The sequence below is a fragment of the Lactuca virosa genome, chromosome 2 (assembly GCF_052849685.1).
Source record: "Lactuca virosa cultivar CGN04683 chromosome 2, Lactuca_virosa_CGN04683_v6, whole genome shotgun sequence".
NCBI classification, from domain to species: Eukaryota; Viridiplantae; Streptophyta; class Magnoliopsida; order Asterales; family Asteraceae; genus Lactuca; species Lactuca virosa.
This window is the reverse complement of record NC_136427.1, coordinates 236,629,822-236,643,050: the sequence shown is the minus strand read 5'-3', so window position 1 is coordinate 236,643,050 and position 13,229 is coordinate 236,629,822.

Genomic DNA, 13,229 nt, shown 5'->3' with positions numbered 1-13,229 from the left:
GGGGCCCAGTTTGCCCCTCTTTCGAAATCTGATAACACCCTTCTAGGGTGACACTTTCAGGAGGACCATATCACCCACCTGAAACTCCAAGTCCGAACGCCTCCTGTCAGCGTAACTCTTATGTCGACTCTGCGCAGTCTGCAGTCTGCTACGAACCTGCTGGATCAACTCTGTGGTCTTGAGCACCACCTCAGTGCTCCCGATGACCCTCTGACCGACCTCGCCCCAACAAATCGGGGTCCTACACTTCCTCCCATAAAGCATCTCAAAAGGAGGGCGGTCAATACTGGCGTGGTAACTGTTGTTATACGAAAATTCCGCTAATGGAAGATACGTATCCCAACTGCCACCAAAATCTAGAACACATGACCGCAACATGTCCTCGAGAGTCTGAATCGTCCTCTCGCTCTGCCCGTCCGTCTGAGGGTGGAAAGCGGTGCTGAAGTGAAGACGAGTCCCCATCTCGTCATGAAACCGCTTCCAAAACCTGGAAGTGAACCGAACGTCTCGATCTGATACTACTGATACAAGCACTTCGTGTCGTGCCACTACCTCGCGCACATAAATATCGGCTAACTTTTCGGCCGATATGCTCTCCTAAATCGGTATGAATTGCGCGCTCTTGGTCAGCCGATCCACTATGACCCAAATCGAATCAACTCCACGTGCGGTCCTGGGAAGCTTAGTGATGAAATCCATAGTGATATCCTCCCATTTCCACACAGGAATGTCTAACGGCTGCATCTTGCCGTGGGGCCTCTGATGTTCTGCCTTGACCTTCCTACAGGTCAGGCATCTCTCCACATACCAAGCTGCGTCTCGCTTCATGCAGGGCCACCAATAATCGGGTCGAAGATCTCTGTACATCTTCGTCGCCCCCGGGTGGATGGAGAACCGAGACTTGTGGGCCTCATCCATCAGTACTTGCCGTACTCCTCCCCAGTACGGTACCCAAACTCTCCCATGAAGGGTCAAAAATCCTCGACTGTCATAGTCAAAGGAAGCTACTCGGCTAACAATCCTCTCACACTTCTGCCTCTCCTCCTTCAGGCCCTCAACCTGTGCCTCTCTAATCTGCTCCAACAATGGAGTAATCACTGTCACCCTCAGACAAATATCCCTGATCGGGGCAGCTACCGCCTTGCGGCTCAGGGCGTCGGCCACTACGTTGGCCTTGCCCGGATGATAAATGATCTCACAGTCATAATCCTTTACCACGTCTAACCATCTGCGCTGCCTCATGTTCAGATTCGGCTGATCCATGAGGTACCTCAAACTCTTGTGATCCGTGTAAATGATACAGCGGACCCCATAGAGGTAATGTCTCCAAATCTTGAGGGCGAACACCACTGCCCCCAGCTCTAAATCGTGCGTCGGATAGTTAGCCTCGTGAGGCTTCAACTGTCTAGAGGCATAAGCTATCACATGCCCTCGCTGCATCAACACTGCTTCCATACCTGTGATCGAAGCATCGCAGTAAACTACAAAATCCTCTACTCCCTCTGGCAGGGTGAGAATCGGCGCCTCGTACAATCTCTGTCTGAGGGTCTCAAATGCTGCCTGCTGCTCAGGCCCCCAACAAAACACCACCGACTTCTTGGTCAGTCGGGTGACCGGAACTGCTATCTTGGAGAAATCCTGGATGAATCTCCTGTAGTACCCTGCCAGTCCTAGGAAACTCCGAATCTCAGTTGGAGACCTCGGGACCTTTCACTGCATCACGGCCTTTATCTTGTCCGGATCTACTAGTATACCCTTCTGGTTGACGAGGTGACCAAGGAACTGCACCTCACGCAACCATAACTCGCACTTGGAGAACTTCGCGAACAGTCTCTCCCTCCTCAGCGTCTCCAGAACCTCTCTCAGGTGCTCCTCATGCTGCTCCTGAGTCTTGGAATAAACCAAGATGTCATCAATGAACACTATCACAGACCGATCCAACATCGGTCTGCATACGCGGTTCATGAGATCCATGAACGCGGCTGGAGCGTTGGTGAGCCCGAACGGCATCACCACAAACTCATAATGACCATAGCGGGTCCTAAAAGCGGTCTTCTGCACATCCTCATCCCTGACCCGCATCTGGTGATATCCTGACCGTAGATCAATCTTGGAGAACCAAGATGCTCCCTGAAGCTGGTCAAACAAATCGTCTATCCTCGGGAGTGGGTAACGGTTCTTCACCGTTACCTTGTTTAGCTCCTGGTAATCTATGCACATACGGTGCGACCCATCCTTCTTCCTCACGAACAGGATCGGGGCTCCCCATGGTGAACTACTCGGCCTGATGAAACCATTGTCTAGCAGCTCCTGCAGCTGCGTAGACAACTCCTGCATCTCTGGAGGAGCCAACCGATACGGTGCTTTGGCTATCGGAGCCACACCCGGAACCAGGTCAATCCGAAACTCGACCTGTCTTTCCGGAGGTATCCCAGGGAAGTCCTCTGGGAATACGTCCGGATACTCTCGCACTACTAGTACATCGTCAACTGTCGACTTACCCTTCTCCCGGGCATCTATAACATAGGCGATGTACCCCGCACAACCCTGCTGAACGTAGCGCCTCGCTCTCGCTGCTGAACAAAGAACTGGTCCGCGCTGTGGCCTCTCGCCCTGAATCACTAACTCTCCCCCATTGGGAGTGCGAACCCTCACTAACTGTAGCTCACAATCAATCACTGCCCCATGGGGGCTCAGCCAATCCATACCCACTATAGCCTTATTCCCTCGCAGGGGAATAGGAACCAAGTCCACTGAAAACTGCTCATCAAATAACTGCAACGAACACCCCCTATGTACTCTCGCGACCCTGACGGTCCTGTCATCCGCTATCTCAACCTCAAGTGGACAATCCAGCTCCCCTGGAGTTCTGCTAAACCTCTTGCTAAGCGCAAGTGAAACATATGATCGGGTAGCCCCCGAGTCAAACAATACTGTAGCTAAAATGTCGTTCACTAAGAACGACCCTATACAAAAACATATAACCATGAGAAACAATCAATATCAATAAAGAGACAAGAGGAATTTACGTACCCGTCACTACATCAGGAGTCGCTCGAGCCTCCTCTGCTGTCATCTGGAAATCTCTACTCTTTGCCACTGGCACCTCACCCCGGCCCTGACGGCCGTCTGTAATCCTCAATGTAGCAGGGGCTGGTGCCGCCACCTTCCCTGCTGTTGCCAAACTCGGACACTGGGACTTTTTATGTCCCCTCTGATTGCAATGGAAGCAAATCGGATCAGATGCTGTGGTAGTAGTGGTAGTAGCTGTACAATCTCTGCTCATGTGCCCGGTCCGGCCGCACTTGTAGCATCCGAGACTCCCTGCCTTGCACGCCCCATCGTGCAATCTCCCACACTTGCCATACCGACTGTGGCTCTGCTGTCCTCTAGGTCTGTGATCCGATACCTTGGGCTTTTTGCCCGAACTCCCTGTACCAGATGCCGCCTCTGGCTTCATCTTCTTCTCCATCTCCAAATCTATCTATCTATCTCTCTCTCTCTCTCTCTCTCTCTCTCTCTCTCTCTCTCTCTCTCGAGCCCTCGCAATCATATCATCCAGCGTTTTACAGCTGGACCGGCTCACAAACTGGCGGATATCACTCTGCAACATCTCATGATAACAGGCCTTCTTCATTTCCTCATCAGCTACGTACTGAGGAACGAGAAGATCCCTCTCCCTGAACTTGGCGGTAATCTCCGCCACTGTCTCTGTAGTCTGGGTAAGATCCTGAAACTCCCTAGCTAACTGCTGCACCTCAATAACCGGTGCAAACTCGGCTCTGAACCTGGTAGTAAAATCAGCCCAGGTCATCGCGTCAAGAGCTGTGTCATCTCCGATAACATGCCCGATCTCCTCCCACCAATCACGTGCCCTGTCCTTCAGAAGACAGGATGCTAGTCTGACCTTGTCCCCCTCAGGACATTTGCTGGTGCGGAACGCATTGGCGACATCCGCCAACCACCTGGTACTCGCAATGGGATCCCGTGCCCCATGGTAGTCTGGAGCTCCACAAGCCCCGAACTCCCTGAAGGTGAGTGTGCGCGACCCCATCATGGCCGCCACCTCAGCACGGAATGTGCTCAACCTCTCGTCCATCAGCTCTAAAATACCCTCCTTGATCGAACCGAAGATCACAGGAGTCTGCTCAAGTATGGTGCGAGTAACCTCTGAAGAGAGGAACTCCCTGGTCTGCTCATCTAGATGCTCGGCCCCCGAGCCTGATCCTGATCCTTCGCCGGCTCCTAAACTGACGACTGCTGGCCTAGGGCGTAAAACCACCATTCTGAAAACACATCATGACAAACGTCAGAAACACTGATATATCTCGAGGGATCGCTACTACTACAAGTTTCCTGGCCTCATCTCAACCTTCCTCGATTCAAGTACGGATCCTCTACTTTCAGTAGTACGGGCCCATAGTACCTTCCACATCTATCCGTATTTTCCTTAAGAACTGCCTTGACTCCACCAAGTCACTTCTACTGCTACTGATCTCTGCTACTCTCATCCTAGGCTTGCCCTAGGGAAATCTCTGACTCCACCCAACCCAGTCCTCAGCTGCTGAAGGCCTCCTTGTAATGCCAATTAGCCATTACCCGAATATCATCACATGTGACGAGGCTCAGATAATCCTTCGAGTAGAAGACTCGTCCCTACAACGGTTAGACTCAAACAAGAGCTGCGCAATAGGGCCAAATTCAGCACTCTGAGATTATTCAACCCTGATCACATGTGACGTGACGTATTCACCTAATGACTAACTCTCATCACACAGAGTCCCACAAAGCACAAAGCAAGCAGCATTCAGACACAGGAGACTACTCAAGCAATCATATCCTCATAACAAGAAACTGTACTAGCATACAATGCTAAGCTCATACTATTAGGTATAACCTAAACAGGCTATCCTACTACTGTCTACTCAATACTAGCATGCAATTTTCATATAGTTGAAACACATATAACAGGCACATAAGGCATCCTCCTAGATCCTTACTCCTATTATAGCGTGTTGTTCTACTGAAACTGAAACTGATAATCATAGCATAAACTTGTATGGGTAATTTGGGGAGTACTTACTTGAGCTCGGCTGATCGCATGCACCACACCCTTTTTCTCTTTTTCAAAAACTCTTTTCTTTTTAAGTTTTCTTTTGCAAAAATTCCTTTGAAAACATTTTTCTTTTGAAACTCTTTTTACCATTTCCTTAATTTGAGTCCAGTCACACCCGAGAGTGTGCCTGAATCCCTCAAACCAAGGCTCTGATACCAACTTGTAACGCTCCGAAAATAAAACCCAAAAATTTTTGTTTGAAAACTTTACTAAACCATAATATCAGATATTAAAAGATAAATCCATGAATCATGTATCTCAAAATGTCATAATAAATTTATCAAATCGAAACTAGTGTCAAGATCATATCAAAATATCAGAGTCTAACTCCCAGACTAAAACTGTGGTGTGTGTCATGTCATCATCCCGAGCCCTTCTTTTTGCTAGCTGAAGTACCTGAAACCAAAAATGAAATTGTAAGCACGAAGCTTAGTGAGCTCCCCCAAACTACACATACCATACAATAACATATAAAGCAACTACTGGGCCTTGCCCACTGCATCGGACCGAAGTCCGGAACTAACCAGGGCCTTGCCCTATGCATCAGACCGAAGTCCGGAAACTGCATCGGACCGAAAACCGGAACTAACCGGGGCCTTGCTCTCTGCATCAGACCGAAGTCCGGAAACTGCATCAGACCGAAGTCCGGAAACTGCATCGGACCGAAGTCCGGAACTAACCAGGGCCTTGCCCTCTGCATCGGACCGAAGTCCGGAAACTGCATCGGACCGAAATTCGGAACTAACTGAACATAGCATGGCATAATCATACTACTAGCATAAACATATACACTGCATACTGCATCGGACCGAAGTCCGGACACATAACACAAAGACATGCCTGAATCACAAAGAGATCAAGCACACTGAATTACTGCATCGGACCAAAGTCCGGAACTACTTCTAACTAAACGGGCCGGCATTGTGGCCGTAGACCCGTTCCTACTGGAAGGAAAACTCACCTCGTAACGTTGGCTGCTAAGGTGCTAAATCTGAGACTGTCTGACTGCTGCTCCGGAACTCCCCGGCTACAAATCCCATAAACACTAAATCAAATACTGATAACTAATCTCAGTGTAAAATGACTATTTTACCCCTGGTCAAAGTCAACTTCCTGGTCAAAGTCAACTTTCAGTTGATCGGACTCGCCGAGTTGGGCCGCCAACTCGCCGAGTCCTTATCATTATTTCTAATCCTCTACCCGCTTCTACTCGTCGAGTTTGGCAAAGACTCGACGAGTTCTTCTTCGATACTAACATCGAGTCCAACTTCATCCGACTCGCCGAGTTGTATGAACAACTCATCGAGTTCTCCTTCATCGTAAGAACACGTCCTGACTGTGACTCGCCGAGTTGTATGAACAACTCGTCGAGTCTGTTCTTGAGGCAAGAAGATTGCCTTGGACTCGCCGAGTCACGGCGTGGACTCGCCGAGTCTCCTGCATGCCATTACTATACAGTCGATTCTAGTCGATTTCAGTGCATCCAATTCATAGATCTGGGCTTCTAGGGCTGGTTTTGCACGTAAAGTTTCCAACTTTACGTGCATGCACACGAGAATGGGGCTAAAACACCAAAATCATCCAACACTAAGCACTTAGGGTTTGGAACAAGGCTATATTTGCATAAAGGTAGCTGCTTTGAGCTCCTGGAGCTCAATGATGTCCAGATCTATAGTTCACTACCCTAAGGGGGCTCCAATCTCGAGTTTGGACCTTGAAATGTCCCCAAAGTGGCAAAACAAGCATATATGAAGATCTATTAGGAAAATGGACAAGGTAGAGACTTTATTACCAGATTAAGTAGCAAATGGAAGCTAGCTTCTGGATCTCCTTCCTCTCCTTTGAACCTTCTCCCTTTCCTTCTCCTCTACACTTCCAAGAATACACCAAAACACTCAAAAATCAAGAAGGAATCACTCAAACTCGCCTATGGAGGCTAGGGTTTTTAGGGGGAATGCTCTAGGGGTGCTGGAGGCTGGGATGGGGGCTATAAGGACGTTTAAATAGGGTACAAACCCTAAGGATTAGGGTTTCATCCAGACTGGCCTACTCGTCGAGTCCAGGCGCGGACTCGCCAAGTAGATCACTTAAAACCCGCGTCTAAACCTGGCATCTACTCGACGAGTTAGGACTACTACTCGTCCAGTAGCTCTTTATAAAAGACTTTGAATAAATTAATACGTACCAGGAACGGGGCATTACACCTGAACTGCTGACCCTTCGGCTTCCCGAACTATCAATACCCAAAATAACATTTAGACCAAAATATTCCATAAGTCAACCCAAGTCAAACTTGGTCAAAGTCAACGCTCCGAGTTGACTTCAACTCGCCGAGTTGGCCTACCAACTCGTCGAGTCCCACATTCCACACAAAACTCTGGACTTCGATCCTACTCGTCGAGTTCTACGTGAACTCGTCGAGTACACCTTCAACACATCGGGACCCTCCTTCATCTGACTCGCCGAGTTCTCCTTTGAACGCGCCGAGACCACCTTCAACACATCGGGACCTTCCTTCATCTGACTCGCCGAGTTCTCCCTTGAACTCGTCGAGTCCACCTTCATAAATTAGGGAGATTTCCTTGGACTCACCGAGTTCCTCCTTGAACTCGTCGAGTACGATGATCTCCAGGTCCACTATGAACCCAGACTGGCCGAGTCCCTTCCAACTCAACTCATACCCGATAACAGAAGGGTTTTGGGGCAAGGAACGACCTGACTCGACGAGTCCTATAAGTGACTCGCCGAGTCCATCTATGTCTAAATCTATTCAGACGATTTCAGTCGAGCACAAAGCATCCAGGACCCAGATGTAACCTTCTAGGGTCGGAATAACACGCAAAGCTACTGCCTTTTCATTCATGCATGGCCCTTTTTGCTCCAAAGGCCATAACAACCTCTTAAACTTTGCATGGTGAGTTTTAATGGCATAAAGCTTCCACCTTTATGCCTTAACTACCCACAATACTCTCAGATCTGAAAGGATCTTGCTTAGGGACGTCCAAAATCCCACAAGCACCCATTCATGGACCAAAATCTTCATAAGAGGGACTATAAGGAAATCTACTGAATCAAAAGCCAAGATGAAGACTTGATTACCAAGAAATGCAGCCACTGGAGTGTATCTTCTGGATCTACTTCCTCCTTCTTGAACCTCCAACTTCCTTCTTCTCCTTCTTCCTCTTCAAGAGCACACAAATCACACAAAAGTGGCTCAAACACTCACAATATGCACTAGGGTTTCGTGGGTGGGGGTTTGGGGTCTGGGGGCTGAAGATGAGGCTGAGGGAATGAGAATATGATGCTTAAATAGGGCACCAAGTCCCGAAATTAGGGTTTCCAAACCCAGGCCAGACTCGCCGAGTCAGTCTATTGACTCGTCGAGTAGGTCACTTAATCCGCGACGTATGAATTTGCTCCTACTCGTCGAGTTCCTCCCTGGAATCGACGGGTAGACCTCTTGACTTTAGGGTTTTCTTTGCTTTCTTGATCTTCTGAATTTGGGGTGTTACAACTCTCCCTCACTTAAACTAGACTTCGTCCTCGAAGTCCGCTTCGACTCGCAACCCCGCAACCTCTCACGACATTCCTAATCGTCGCATACCTTGCCCGCTTGGTCCAATCCTTGAAAATACCATCCGGAGAATAATCCAATCTTTACAACTTCCGAGTACAACACTCTTACTCCTCCGGTAATCCTTCCGGTACTTCCCGAGCACTTACACTTGACATACAAGGGGTTCACCATTTTCCATGCGCTGTCATTGGCCTTCCCAAGGCGACTTGCCATAAGCAACAAACCTTTCCAAACTCCATCAAGGACAAATCCTCTGTGGAAACTGCAATCTCGTCCATCACACCATTACCCACTGAATGATTCACTTACGATGCTTCAATACTGAAAGCTCCACCCAGCGTGTGAATCAGATAATCCTTCGAGTAGAAGATCCATCTCTGCAACGGTTAAGACTCAGACAAGAGCTGCATCATAGAGCCAAATCATTCACTCTGAGATTATTTGATCCCGAAAGCATCTCCCGATCCGCTCACTGCTCTATGCACAAAATCCCTTATCATCATTCCTGTCTGAAGTCCTGCTGACTCCCATCCGCCTTCCGGATGAACCGAGACCACCCTGGTCCCAACTGATATACCATTACCCTAAATACCGGTCCCCCACCGAAATTACACTTTAACCCCCTGAAGATTCAAATCTTATCATTTGGCTCCCCGAAACCAACACCCCGCTAATTATTATTTGATTTTGGGCTATAATAATATAAAATAATAATAAAGATTACTTCTCGGGGTTCCGGGTTTATTATTTAATTACTCTATTTGAACAGAATGTTACAGTTAGAGCTAATGCAACCTTTCTGCAGCCTTTTTTGAAAAGTGTTACATATTGCTGAAATATTGTTTTAAAGAAGTTTTTCCAATCTTTTGCAAGCAAAGATTGTTTTCTCAAGTGGGAGCTTCTACAACGACATTACAAGAAGATTTTTTGTCCCTTAAAATGTCCCTTTAGGAATGGACTTGACATTTTTTTGTGTTGGCTCACAAAAAATGTCACTAGCTGGTTATATTTATGCACATATATTTTTATACATGCTTGTGCTGTTTATTTTATGCAATTATTATGTGTGGTTGATAAATTAGTTTTTCACATGCTAAAATAAATTTGGACAAAATAAACATCATATGGAGTTTGGTTTTCAAAATTTATAATGTGGACATAAGATGTAACAAGTTATTGTTTTAAAATAAAACATGGTTTTATAAAAACGTTAATAACGTCAAATTTTGAAATACTAAAATATAATTTTTAAAATGGTGATTTTGTTAATTTATACAAACTCCAAATATATAAGTAATAAAATAAAGTTTTATTAAAGATATAAAAGGTTAAAATGAATTCAAACTTAATACCGACTATTAAAATTGAATCGCATCAAATTATATAAAAACTAGTTTTTTATATAGAACATTTAAAAGTGATTTTCTTTTGAAAATGTGTACCATGGTTTATTATATGCATGTAATAACTATGATATCATATGTTTTCAAAACTAGAATTATAAAACATATAAAAGACCCTTTTAAAAACCTCAAATCTATGCACTCCATTTTGAAAACACTCGCACATTTCTTGTATGTACTAGTGGGATAAAGTATACCTAACGACTTAGTGTTATCCTTTGATGGCCGAGGTGTCTTTGTGATCTCTATAACCAAGTTATAGGCCGATTACACAAGTTTTTCAAATTGGATGATTTGATCGAAAATCTTTTGTGATAAATGATACCTAAGCAAGAGAGTTTCGAGGCATAGATGGGATCAAATATGTATAATTAATTTTGTTATTAGCGATTCCATAAATCTAGGAATTATATAGTAAAATATAATTGATAATCGATATCCACCGAGTTGAAAACAAATGGATGGGATAAAGGATACTTAACCATTTATTTGTTTTGCAACTTGGATCCTAGACTTTGATAATTAATGTTTTTGGAAACTAAAAGAGTATTAATTATTAAATAGTTTAAATATTGAAAATACTAAATAAATTTTGTTAAAATTTTGTAGTTAAATAATCCATTCTTATTACCATGAATTGTTATTTTCTTTAATGACTTAGTGAAACAATAACATTCACTAGATACAACTTCAATGAATGGGTTCATGTCTTAAGAGACAATCTAGTGAGAGGTATGAAATTGTATACACTTAAAGGTCCTAGTTCTAAACTATTTGCTTTAAGCAATAAGCCTGAATATGATACCTAATAAAGGCATCACTGTGATGCTAAAGATGTTTCTAACATCAAACTAGGAAAAGTACAATGCCAAAAAGGAATCAAATTGTGTGATCTAGGAGGCCCATGTTTTATGGACTGAGCACCTTTAATCCCAAAAAATCCAATAAGGCCCACATAGATGGATATTGTTTCTTTTATGGAGAAACTGGACACTAGAAGAGGATCTGCTCCTCCTATCTGGAAAGAAAGTCTGGAAGAGACTAGTACTTTATGTATCTACTAGATAGAACTCATACTTTTCATATAACACTTAGGTACTTGGTACTTAAATGTTAATCTAATATTTGTAATTGGGTTGCAGATATTTACAGAAGAGTAATCAGTCGAGCACAATCAAGTTAGAACTACACTATTGGAGTTTAGTTTATTAATTATGCTAGAAACATAATGTACTTGTAATATGAAACAATATTTGTTTTGGAACAATGTATGTTTTAATTTAGCTTTGTCTAAATATATGTCTCAGTTTAATTTATGAATGATTGACTATTTACTTAAATCGTTTTTCATAACGATCACCTTCATATTCTGAAATGATTAAAATTCTTTTTATGAGACTAGATCTCCTAATAAGTAATATAAAGTAAATATCAATGTTTTATAAATAACAAGTTCTATATGCAAAATATTTTGACTTAAACTTGTCTTTGACATTGTTATCTTTATTGTGTAAATAACATTCACATATTCCAACATCAAGAAAGGGATATTTGAAGGAAAATAATGTAGTTTATTTGACATATGTAAATCTTATTTATATATAAAGGATTCCTAATATTATTTTCACTAAGTAGCAAAGAATATAATTATTAAGGAACTATACATTATGGTGTATGACTTCCTTTCTAATGAATGTCTAAGATTTAGCTTAAGATATCAAATCAACTTTATTAACAACTATAGTAGTTTCAATTATATTTTACATGGTAAAGCATAATTGTGAAACCTTTGTTTAAGTTTTCAAATATAAAGTTGAAATACATACCGGTAAGAACTATCGAAGACCTTAATGATAATAAATGATGAATTAAATCTTACTTGGTATGATTTACTTTCTAATCGGTAGAAATGTCATAATTTTATTTCCCTGGGATAACACCTGGAACACTATCAATTGTACCTTGAGTACAAACACCAACAAACTAGTAGATATAACATTTTCTTTACAAGATTTTGTATGGAAGGGTTCTATCCCTATATTATTAAATGTTTTATGGATTTAGAGCCTATGTTGGACTAAAGCTTTTAAACCTAAAATCTACTAGATACATATGAGTTGTCCTTTCAGACGTTTTAGGGTGCATAGTGTCATAAAAATGCAAGCTTGATCCTTTCCTTTCCTCCATGTATGAGTTATGGAGTTTTTGGTGATATTAGAAGTTAGGGTTTTGTGATTTAGCTCTCTTTAGCCATGCAAAGACTTTATGGATTAAGATACCTTTTAGAGTCAGGTTCGAGGATTGGGTAAAGTGTCTTAATGATTAAGACCTTAAAAATTAAGTTTTGAGATAAGTTGTGTACGCCGATCGTAATTTTGGCTACGTCCAGCCAGTTGCGAACTCGTTCCCTTCCTGCCTTCCGCTCTACGCCCAACGTAGAGCTGAGTACGCCGCGTGTAACAGTCAGAGTGCTGACCTTTGACTTTCGTTGACTTTTTGACCAATTTGTGCCTTAGGTGGATTTATGAGGGTTTTTGGGCTTAGAAGGGGCAAAATGGTACTTTGCCCTAAATGTGGATTAGACTTGGTTGAGACTAGTGGAGTAAGGAAAATTACCTTAATTATTAATTAGGTTTAAGTGATGTAATTAATAGGTGGAGTCTAGTTCCGGAAGTTCGAGCGTGAGTTCTATCAGTCATTTGTGTAAGGTGACTCTCCTCACTATACTTACATGTGTGGTAGAATATATGTGTTGACCAGATGGGTCTATTTGTTGTTATTGTGATATGTGTGTTATTGTGTATACTGAGACTTTGTGTAGTCTCCAGGATTGATGATAATCCACAGGGCGTGTTGTTTGCCCACTGAGACTTCGGGGTAGTCTCCAAGGTTGCCGATAACACATAACTGTTATTTGTGTTGTGTTGTATGTGATACTTTGGGGAACTCACTAAGCTTCATGCTTACAGTTGTTGATTAAATGTGTTTCAGGTACTTCTGATGATCGCGGAAAGGCAAAGGCTTGATCTATTTTCGGATATTTTGATAATGATTTGTATTTGACACTTGTGATTTTCTTGGGATGGTTTTTATGAACAAATTTTTTATGTGAATTTTTAAAATGAAAATTTTG